Source organism: Spermophilus citellus (assembly GCF_964194105.1).
Source record: "Spermophilus citellus genome assembly, chromosome: 17".
NCBI lineage: Eukaryota > Metazoa > Chordata > Mammalia > Rodentia > Sciuridae > Spermophilus > Spermophilus citellus.
The window spans coordinates 48,955,037-48,964,680 of NC_138199.1; the positions used below are offsets into that span (position 1 = coordinate 48,955,037).

A 9,644-nucleotide genomic window follows, 5' to 3' on the forward strand; every position below is an offset into this window, starting at 1 on the left:
CTGTAAGGATTGCTCCATCTCTGTCTACTTAAGACAAACAAACACAAAACAAGAAAAGAAAATGAATTCAGTAAAGTTGACACACCGAGACCCTTGATTTTACACGTCTGGTTCCCTCTTTGTGGGAACATCTGGTCCACTCGTGGGGACATCCATGGTGCCACTAGTGTAGGTGTCATAGTTAAACGGGAGTTGGAAACTTGGGGAGATTTTTCCCTTATCTGGTCTGTTTTAAAGATTCCTGTCTGTCGGCCATAGTTTGGAGCTCCTCTCTGACTGTCATTGTGTCTTTGTATCTGTTTCTGGTCCTTTAAGACATGGGCAATAATGTGTTGATATTATAGATTATTTCTTGGGAATGATCTTGGCTGAATGGGCTACCTATAGATGTAAATGTGTCTAAGATGATGTTTTGTGGGAAGCCATTCTGACACGTGATTGGGTGACTCCCATTAAGGGTCTGAGGTGCTTTGGCTGTGTCGAAGCTTTCCCAGCCCTTTCCTGATGAGAGAGCCCATCCGTGTGGGGGTGTGCCTGACCACTGACCCCGGGGACCCAATCACTGACCCTGACCTGGGAGTGCGGCCCCCCCTCAACCTTCATTGGATGGAATTCTCCCCTGAATCTCTTGTTCCCCAATAAAAGGCTACTCCCAGGCGTGTTCAAACTCTCTCTCTCCTGCTAGCCCTGAGTAATCCTTGCTGCCCTGCTGGGCGGTTAGAGGAGGGAACCAGAGAGGGGAGCCGTCTCGGACCTAGCAATAGAAATAAGGTAACTGAGTCTGTGTGTTTTATTTCCATCTCTTCTAACTAACTTTATGCCTAGAACCTCATTAATGAAACCATTGCGCAGGCCGCGTGGTAGAATGTTTTACTGTAACAATCTGGTATCTAAATGGGTTTTTGAAACATTGTACAATCTTGCAGGTACAAGTTGATTTGTCAGAGATAAAATAATTAATAAGGAGTCTTAATAGTCAAAAACTGAGTTGGATGCAAAAGGTGCTGCCTTGAATGCATGAACACAGCAGGACTCTCAGGAGGATTCCTGCCCCCCACCCATACTTCAGCTCCTCTTTCTGGAGGATGATATGAGCACCCACAGCTACTTAAATGCAGCTAATGCAGCCGCAACTCTTCAAAAGGTTTCCCCGGGCTAGGCAGCTCTCAATCACCATTCAATACAGAGCAGGCATGTTGGGCCCTGCCTGCCAAAGCTGTTTCCTACTTTTCTATCCATCCCCAGAGAGCAATTGATGTAAGTATACAGTGTCCCAAGTTCTGATCTGCCTTAGATGTGTGGAGGTAACTGTAGCCTCAAATGCCCCAAGTATGCTTCTCCTGCTTCTCTGTAGGGTTCTAGAAGTCAATTGAATACAAGTGCCAGGTTTTCTGTTCTCACCTCTTACCTTAGACCTCTTAAAAATATCTGAACAGCCTATTACCAAAGATTTACTTCCCTTGAGTTTTGATCAGGGTTTGGAGCAAGATTTATCCTGTTAGTCACTGAGAGAGGAAGACAAAACCTAGGAATGCCACACAAGGTAGTGGACCTGCTCAACAGCAAATGGCTTATTTTAATAAGGAACTTAACATCATACTTTGTTCCCAAAGATAATAGAAAGTAAGGTATCATAATTTTAGACATTCAAACCTGTCCAATTACAAACTAGGGGAAAAAAATGGTTAAAACGCCTTAGGCATGGGGTTTCTGCTCAGAACAGCAGTTTTCCTTAGCTCCTTCTGGACCTCAGCCAGGATTTACATTGAAATGCAAATGGAAGCTCAGTAGAAGACTGTCTCAAACCCTAGAGGGGGGGAGTAAAAGGGCTGGGGTTATGGCCCAGCGGTAGAGTGCTTGACTCCCATGAGCAAGGCCCTGGGATGGATCCTAGGCACCACATATAAATAAATAAAATAAAGTTATATTTATAAAAAAGTGCCCTTTACCTGAACTTATATGAGACTAAACCAAAAAGGAACTTGTATGATACTTTACTAATTACTGGCTGGTCATTTTTTTCTAGGACTCTTGCTTTTTCTTAGATTCTGTATTTTTTGAGCTCATGATTTTGATCCTACAGACCTAAGTTAATGTTTTTCCAATCAGCCCTATTTTTTATTCAACTATGGAGTTTTTAAACATTGCAATAGAGATTTCACCTGCGAAAAGCTATAAGGCCTTTACTATTTATTGTGTTATGTGTGCACACTTGTGTTATATGTTGTATGTGCTTATGTCCATATATCATGTACATGATATGAAAATTGGCCGATATATAAGGAACACTCATAAAATTAAAAATGGGTTCAAATACCTTTAATTCACATGATTTAAAATAGTTCAACTTAAATTGGATAAACAGATGAAAATAAATATGTCTTTAAAATCAAACTTAACTCACAAGTTTCTCTAGGTGGTCAAAAAATTAATAAAATGTTGATGTCTCTAAAATGTCTAATATCCCTTGGTTCTAGAAATTTTCTTCAATAAGGAAGAAATGGCTGATGCTGTTCAATATACTTGTCTGGTATTTTGGTAAATAAGTTAAGTAGATTTGACATGGGATTGCTCATATTTATCAATAATTTTGTTTGTTAGACATCTGATTAATTTACAAGGTTAAAATGCTAACTGTTAAATATACCATCAAGTACTCTTAATTCCTTAAATCCATTGGGTAACATTACTGATGTTTTTATAAATTTGTAAATGAAAAAAAAAGAGGAGGAGATTAAAGTTGCTTTGTCATCACTAAAAAAGGTTTTACTAAAAATTTAAAGCCCCAAAAGGAGTAATTCTATATACTTAAACATTGTGTTTTCATGAAATGGTAAGCAGATGTAATTCTGTATACAAAGGTTTATTGAAGATTTCTATATGCAAAGGTCCAAAATTTTCAACTGGGGCTGGGGATGTGGCTCAAGCGGTAGCACGCTCGCCTGACATGCGTGCGGCCCGGGTTGGATCCTCAGCACCACATACCAACAAAGATGTTGTGTCCGCCGAGAACTAAAAAATAAATATTAAAAATTCTCTCTCTCTCTCTCTCCTCTCTCACTCTCTCTTTAAAAAAAAGTTTCAACTGTTCCAATTAAGAGTAATGTAAACAACATGAAGTATTTCTTTCTATTAAAATGAAATAATTTGTCTAAATTCAAAAATTTACAAGGATTGTTTCATATTGTGAGCAAAATGAGGGATGACAGATAGAAAAGAGAGATTAAAAGTTCTATATGAGTTGGTTTTATATATATATGTAAACAATCAGTCAAGGCTATTTAAAGTTTTTCCTTAAGGTCAAATGTTAATATACTGATATAAACCAAAGTTTAATCTATATGTTAAAAAGACAAGGATTTCTTAAAACATTGAATTACCCATAACATTGTGTTTATTAAGTCTTATTTTTTTGAGCAAGTAATCTTAAATGAATTAAGGATTATACAATTATGATTAAACAACTACTGTTACTTTAAAATATTATAATGTTATTTCCTCAAGAGCTAAACTTAATATAAAAATATCAATGTAATTATGGTGCTATTACTATTATTTGTGTGCTAAATATGTTCATATCTTCCAGGTATATAAATCTTTAAGGTAGAAGCTTTAAAATAACATTATATCAAGCTGGTGTTCTCCAAACTAAAGTTGTATAGTAATTTTGGGCTTATAAGTATAATAAACTTTTTTGGAGATTTATTTATACCATTTAATGTTCTATAACTGGACCTGTTATCAATAAGATATAAAGTTTTTATGTTACTTTTTACACTGGGGTAAAATTTAAATGTATTTTTAATTTAATGAGAGCCTAATCTATGTAAAGCTTAATATTATAAAACCCAAACATTTTGCAACTTTTCCATAAAAGTTTAAAAGCTGCCAGCCTTTCTGTAATTCATGTTTTAAATGTAATATCATATTGTGTTAGCTAATATTCATATTACCTTGAAAAATATATATGTAAACTTTATAAATGATATTTAAGAAACAAAAATCAGCTTCAGAACTAGAACACCTTACTTAAGATTTATAAAGAGCCCTGCCTTACCTGAGATAAGTCTCTGCCTCCCATCTTACTACATGTCAGAATGACTCCACAGCAGGCCAGACTTCAGTTCATTTAAAGTTGTATTCAAAAGATTAATTTTTGTTGTTAAGATTATTAGGATCTCAAACAGGGGTTTTGTCAGAGTCCAGCTCCAAAAGGGGGTCTCAGGAGATGGTGAGGAGTCGGCGAAAGGGGGGTAGAGAAACAACACAGATACCAAAGTGAAGGTGCTGATCCCAATATTTACTTGTGAAGTTGATCATGTATACTTTTCATTTTGGCAGGCTCACAGTACTTTGTGGTTACAAAACAGGAATCATTATTCAAAGAAACAAAATATTACATAGCTACAATTAGAATAGAATAATGTATCTTGGCTTGCATAAGCAAGCATTTGTCCTTTCAGTTTGCGTTTTGCTTTGAGCTGTTTCTGTTTAGTTAACTTTTAATAATAGTTAGAAATGTCCCAACTATTGGCCTATACCTTGACTATTCTTTCTTGACTTACTGACTGGAACCGGTGCCATGGTTATGGCAAGTGGTTAACTTGTTATTAATTTTAATCAAACAAGAGTAAGAGCACAAACCATTGTGCACAGGAACAAGAACAAGTTGCCCAGTACTAAGCATTAATCTGTCTTCTTAACATTAATTCTTCTTCTCTAGATTTGAATTTAATTTCTCAAAAACTTCCTTGACAGGAATACAGGGAGTTTTTTATTAGACATTAACAATTTACACTCCACAGCTGAATCATTGCATTTAGAGCAAACAGATCTATTCTTAGAAGTAGTTGCATTAATTGAGAAAGTCATGTTTTTTCCTTCATACTTAATGGTCATATGAGAAATCGCAACTATACTTATTAAGGGAATACAAAAACAAACCAGCCCATTCTCAGAAACATACTGCGCTCCTCCAGAGGATGGACGCCTTGTGCCATACACCTCAGTAGGGCCTTGCCATTGCCTGAGTCAGGGGAGGGGCGCAGCAGGGTTTAATATAACTCAGTCAAAGTTCAAGGTAGTTAGTACACAAAATAAATATGTTTTTACTCTTGTTAATTTTATTTTGTATTTTCCTTATAAATGGTCTAAATGTTGCCTGTTAATGTTTTACAGAGGTATTGATTCAAGAACACACAACCTGGGTTACTTTAAGATAATAAGCCATCACTTAAAGGACAGATAGGATAGTACAGACTCCAATTAATAAAAAGGGATAAATGACTGTAAGGTTATAGACATTAAAATTAAAGCCCAGTATTTTTAATTCAAGACTGGTGAGATTGACTTGCTAGATATTTAAGATCAAGACAAAATTAAAGTTAAATTAAAAGGGACCAAGAACCAATATTTGGCTCTTGCCTTCTGAGTCAGTCTAAAACCCAGGGAACAGGGAACTTCTCTAAAGAGCTTTGCAACTCTGGGCCACATAACCTCCCAATCAGGGAGATTCATGAGACCACTGGAGAACAGAAAGCCAATGGAGGCACTTACCATGAAGAGGAGGGTTATTGGAGAAGGGAGACATCCCTGGGGCTTCCAAGCGCAGCCACATGGTCAGCAAGACCTGGACTCATACTAGTGCAAATGGCATTAGCAGAACTAAGAAACTGCTCTCAAGTTCCCCCCAGAGTGACTCTCATGGAAACTTAGCTGACTCTTAATAATAGATAGAAACAAAAGTCAGTTTGACTTGCTTCATCTTAAACACCTAAGGGGAAAAAAAAAACAGTTTAAACCAAAACATAGCCACTCCTGGCATTTAAAGATAAATAATAATAGTTAAATATAACTTAAGATATAAACTTATGTTATTCTCCAAAATAAGTAAGACTGGAGGCTTCAAAGAAAGATTCTTATGAATGCCTGATAACTATCAAAAGAAACTATCAAGAGGAACTGCCAGAGTCAGAAGTTTTTAGTTAATTTAAGGCCTACAGATATTCCTAACCTACACAGGTAGGCTTGGTGTTTGCTAGTATGATTATCCAGCCCTAAGTAAGAGAAATAAGGGGTTCTCTACTAGACACAGAGGTCATACAAGCAAAAATTTTACAAGATCAGATGACATTGAGTAGCTTAACTACATCTCACGGGGATGGACATGTGCAACATTAAAAGTTAAATGTTGTGTTTACATTCCTGATAACTTTAAAGATGTTAAAGATTTACATTCCTATATAAAGACCATGTCCACTCTGGCCTTATTATGAGGACAGCTTCTCAGTCCTCACACCTCCTGGTGAGAAATTATTAACTTCTGTTGTCTTCATGATATTCATTGACATGTTCCAGAGGTGGAAATATTTGTTCAGTGCTCATGTTTTTTGTTTATCTTTCATAGAAGCACTCATCTGCATAAGACTTTACAACCTGTTCTTCCTCACCCAGACTTCAATCTGACCCGAACTCCAAAGCTGTTTGCCCCACCCCCACATCGCCCCCCTCAGCTCTGAAGAAGCCAGAATAATCATTGCCCCTTTTTCTTACAACAATGAAGCCAGAAATAGATAGACCGTCAATATAGATAGGTAAATCGAGTCAGGTCAGATCAGGGAGGCCAGTTTGGGGTGAGTCCAGGAAGTTGGGGACTGTTATCTGAGGGATTAAAATTCCTTCAGAGCTCTTCCTCTACCCTATCAAAGTTTTGAAAGGGACACATAAGATAAGGGGGGAATGATGAACCCTGCCTAATTCTATCTTAAGATTGGGAGCCATCTCATCACAAAGTCATGAAAAGTTAATTCGTTTTACTATAGATTACTGTGATTTCTAAACTTGCCTACAATGCCTGCCTGTGCCTTGAACTCATCCGTGCCTGGTTTTACCTGACCCTCACTGAAACCTTAGCAGCACCTCATAAATTCTGGTTTTGGGATCTAAATTTACTCCCTAACTTGAAATGTTGAACCATTTAGATCATTAACCTACTACCTGCCTTTGTATTATGTTTGTCAAAATCCTGTTATCTGTGAGTTCTCAATACACCCCCACCCCTTTGCAACTTTTTGTGCTATAAAACTGTGCTCCTAGAGAGCTGGGGTACTGTTCTCTAACCCAAGGATTTCAGGAGAGACAGTCCTGGCAGGAATTTCAAGCTTGCTTTAATTTGATTTAAAATTGGAGTCAATGGTCTTTTCTTTGCATCTTTTCTTTGCATTTGTGGTTTAACACAAACTGAGGTTTGGAGTGGGAAAAGCATCTCATTCATTCATTCAACAGACATCTGAACGAGTAATTCCCATGCATAGGTGGCTCAGACTCCAGGGATACAAAGATGGTTAAGACAGTCTCTGCCTTCACAGCCCACTATGGACAGACACAAAGTGTACTAAAGTAGATGGAGAATTATAGCTAATACTCATTGGTATTTTTGAAGAAACAGTTAATTGTCACGACCTTTACTCATTCAATCTCCTCAAAGTCTATCAGCTAGATACTATTTTTTTTTTCATAGAAATCACATAATTTATTCTGTTGTATAAAAAAAGTCATCCTTCTGTAACAAAATGTCTTCTTAGAAGAAGGAATATATTATTTCAGGTCATAAATAACAAGCAAACACACAAGTGTTGGCAACTAAATAAACCAAAACATGTGTTTTCCACCAGTGAGAACAGACCTGCTCAGATCTATTTACAAGATAGTACAGTACTGAACACAAAAATTGAGGTATTTGGTTCTTCTAGGACTAGACACTGACATCTGTGAAGGCAGACCGCCTACGGGAAAATAAATAAGGTATATTCTCTTACATATATGTCATCGGGAATGGTAATACTGGTAGGTATGTCAAGCATCAAATTTCTAGAAAAACCAGAGGCAAGCAAAAAGAAAGCAGCTCACACATGGGTCCTTTATCTTCTGCCCCGTTTTGTCAGAGGGACTTGATGTACCCATTGTATATTGGTCCGCAAAGTGCTGAATTCACCATGGCAACTGCTCAGAACCCAGGAGAACTTGGGTGAAATTAAATAAATAAGGACCAGCACCCACAAGCCCATCTCTGGAGTTACTGCCTCTCTTCTGGAGGAAGAGTCTGCAGTCCTGCTGGGATGGAAGCTCCTCACCTCCAGGGCCTTTCAGCAGCTGAGGGAGGTGGTGATGGGGCTCTGAAGGTAGCTGAGGGCACTGTTCGTGGAGTGGACGGGGATGGAGACAGGGAAGTTGAAGATGGTGGTGGTGGAGGTGCCTCGGTCCAGCACAGCCATGGCAGGGATCCTGGCCTCTGCCGAGCAGTGCAGGGCCAGCTGGCTCATGAAGCTGAAATTGGAGGAAATGATGCTTCGCCTCTGCTTGGCTAACTCAAAGGCCTCATCCAGCTTCACCCGGTTAGTCCTCATGAGGTAAGCAAGGCTGATGGTGGCTGACCCGGAAATGCTGGCCTGGCAGTGGAGGAACACCCTTCCCCCTGCATTCTTGATGGAATCTATGAAGTCAATGGCCTCATTGAACCAGGATCTGATTCCGCCTTGTGATTGTCCTCCACAGGAATGCTGTTGTACTGGTAGTGGCCCTCAAAGTGGTTGGGGCAATTGGCCGAAACATTGATCAGGGCAGTGATGCCCAAGGCATGTCCTTGCGGGAAGCATGGTAGGCACTGCCCAGGTACAAGAAAGGCAGGATCTCCACTGGGCCACCTGGGTCGTAAAGTGGGGTGCTGCAGGAACTGCATCCAGATTCTGCGCTGTCAGGGACACTAGTACTCAGGGGAAGGCTGAGCCCCATGGGGGTCGACTGTTTGCTACAGAGCTCCGACAGGAAGCTGGAAAACCTTCATACCCTCCTTTGAAGAAGAAAACTTGCACGGCCCACGCCTCGCGACAGAGCGCTCCAGCGGCCAGGGCCAGGGCCAGGGTGCTGTCGCGCGTGGCGCCGTCCAGGGCGACGCTGCGTTCGTCCAGCAGAACCACGGCGTGGTAGGCGCCGGCCAGCAGGCGGCCGTGAAGCTCGGTGTTGGGCACGATGTGCTCCAGGCCCAAGGTGCCCTTGGCACGGCTGTACGATGGTGCTAAAGCAGACGTTGACAGAGCCGGCGATGTGGCCCGCATTGAACGCGAGGAAGGAGCAGCAGTCCAGCAGCAGGCACTGCGCCGCGCGCTCCCGCAGCAGCGCCCACAGGTCTCCGGCATCCAGCGTGCCCACCTCCATGACCATGGCCGGCCCCAGCGCCCTCAGCGTGCCTGGTCCTCGCTGCTCTTTGTCCTCGGAAGTCAAGGGCAGGGCGGCGGCTTTCGAGGAAAAGCACGACTCTGGGTCTCTGCTCTCGGACCTAGCAAGGGGTGCTAGCGGGACTCCGGGCCTCTCTTGCACACTGCCACCCCGACCGACCTGCGCCGCCCTCGTCGCTCACATTTCCCATAGATTCACAGATAAGACAGAGTACAACGATTATATAAGGTTTCATAAATAGCAGGTGGCAGAGCCAGGATTCATACTCAGTTGGTTTAGTGCCAGAGGTTCCACTTAGCCATATTGTTGTAGGGACAAAGAGGCAAGGCACCAAAGATAGCAGGAAACAGTTTTATTTGGCTGCAGCCAGGTTCAGAGGGTACAGCCTTTGCTGTAACCAATCAACCCCT

General features: G+C 40.7%; 1 pseudogene across 1 annotated transcript; it reads right to left on the bottom strand.

Annotated features, from left to right (window-relative positions):
• Positions 1-8,066: 8,066 nt before the first annotated feature.
• Positions 8,067-9,320, bottom strand: LOC308636414 (dual specificity protein phosphatase 1-like; annotated as a pseudogene). Its single transcript has one exon. The product of its transcript is annotated as a dual specificity protein phosphatase 1-like (transcript).
• Between the last annotated feature and the right edge of the window lie 324 nt (positions 9,321-9,644).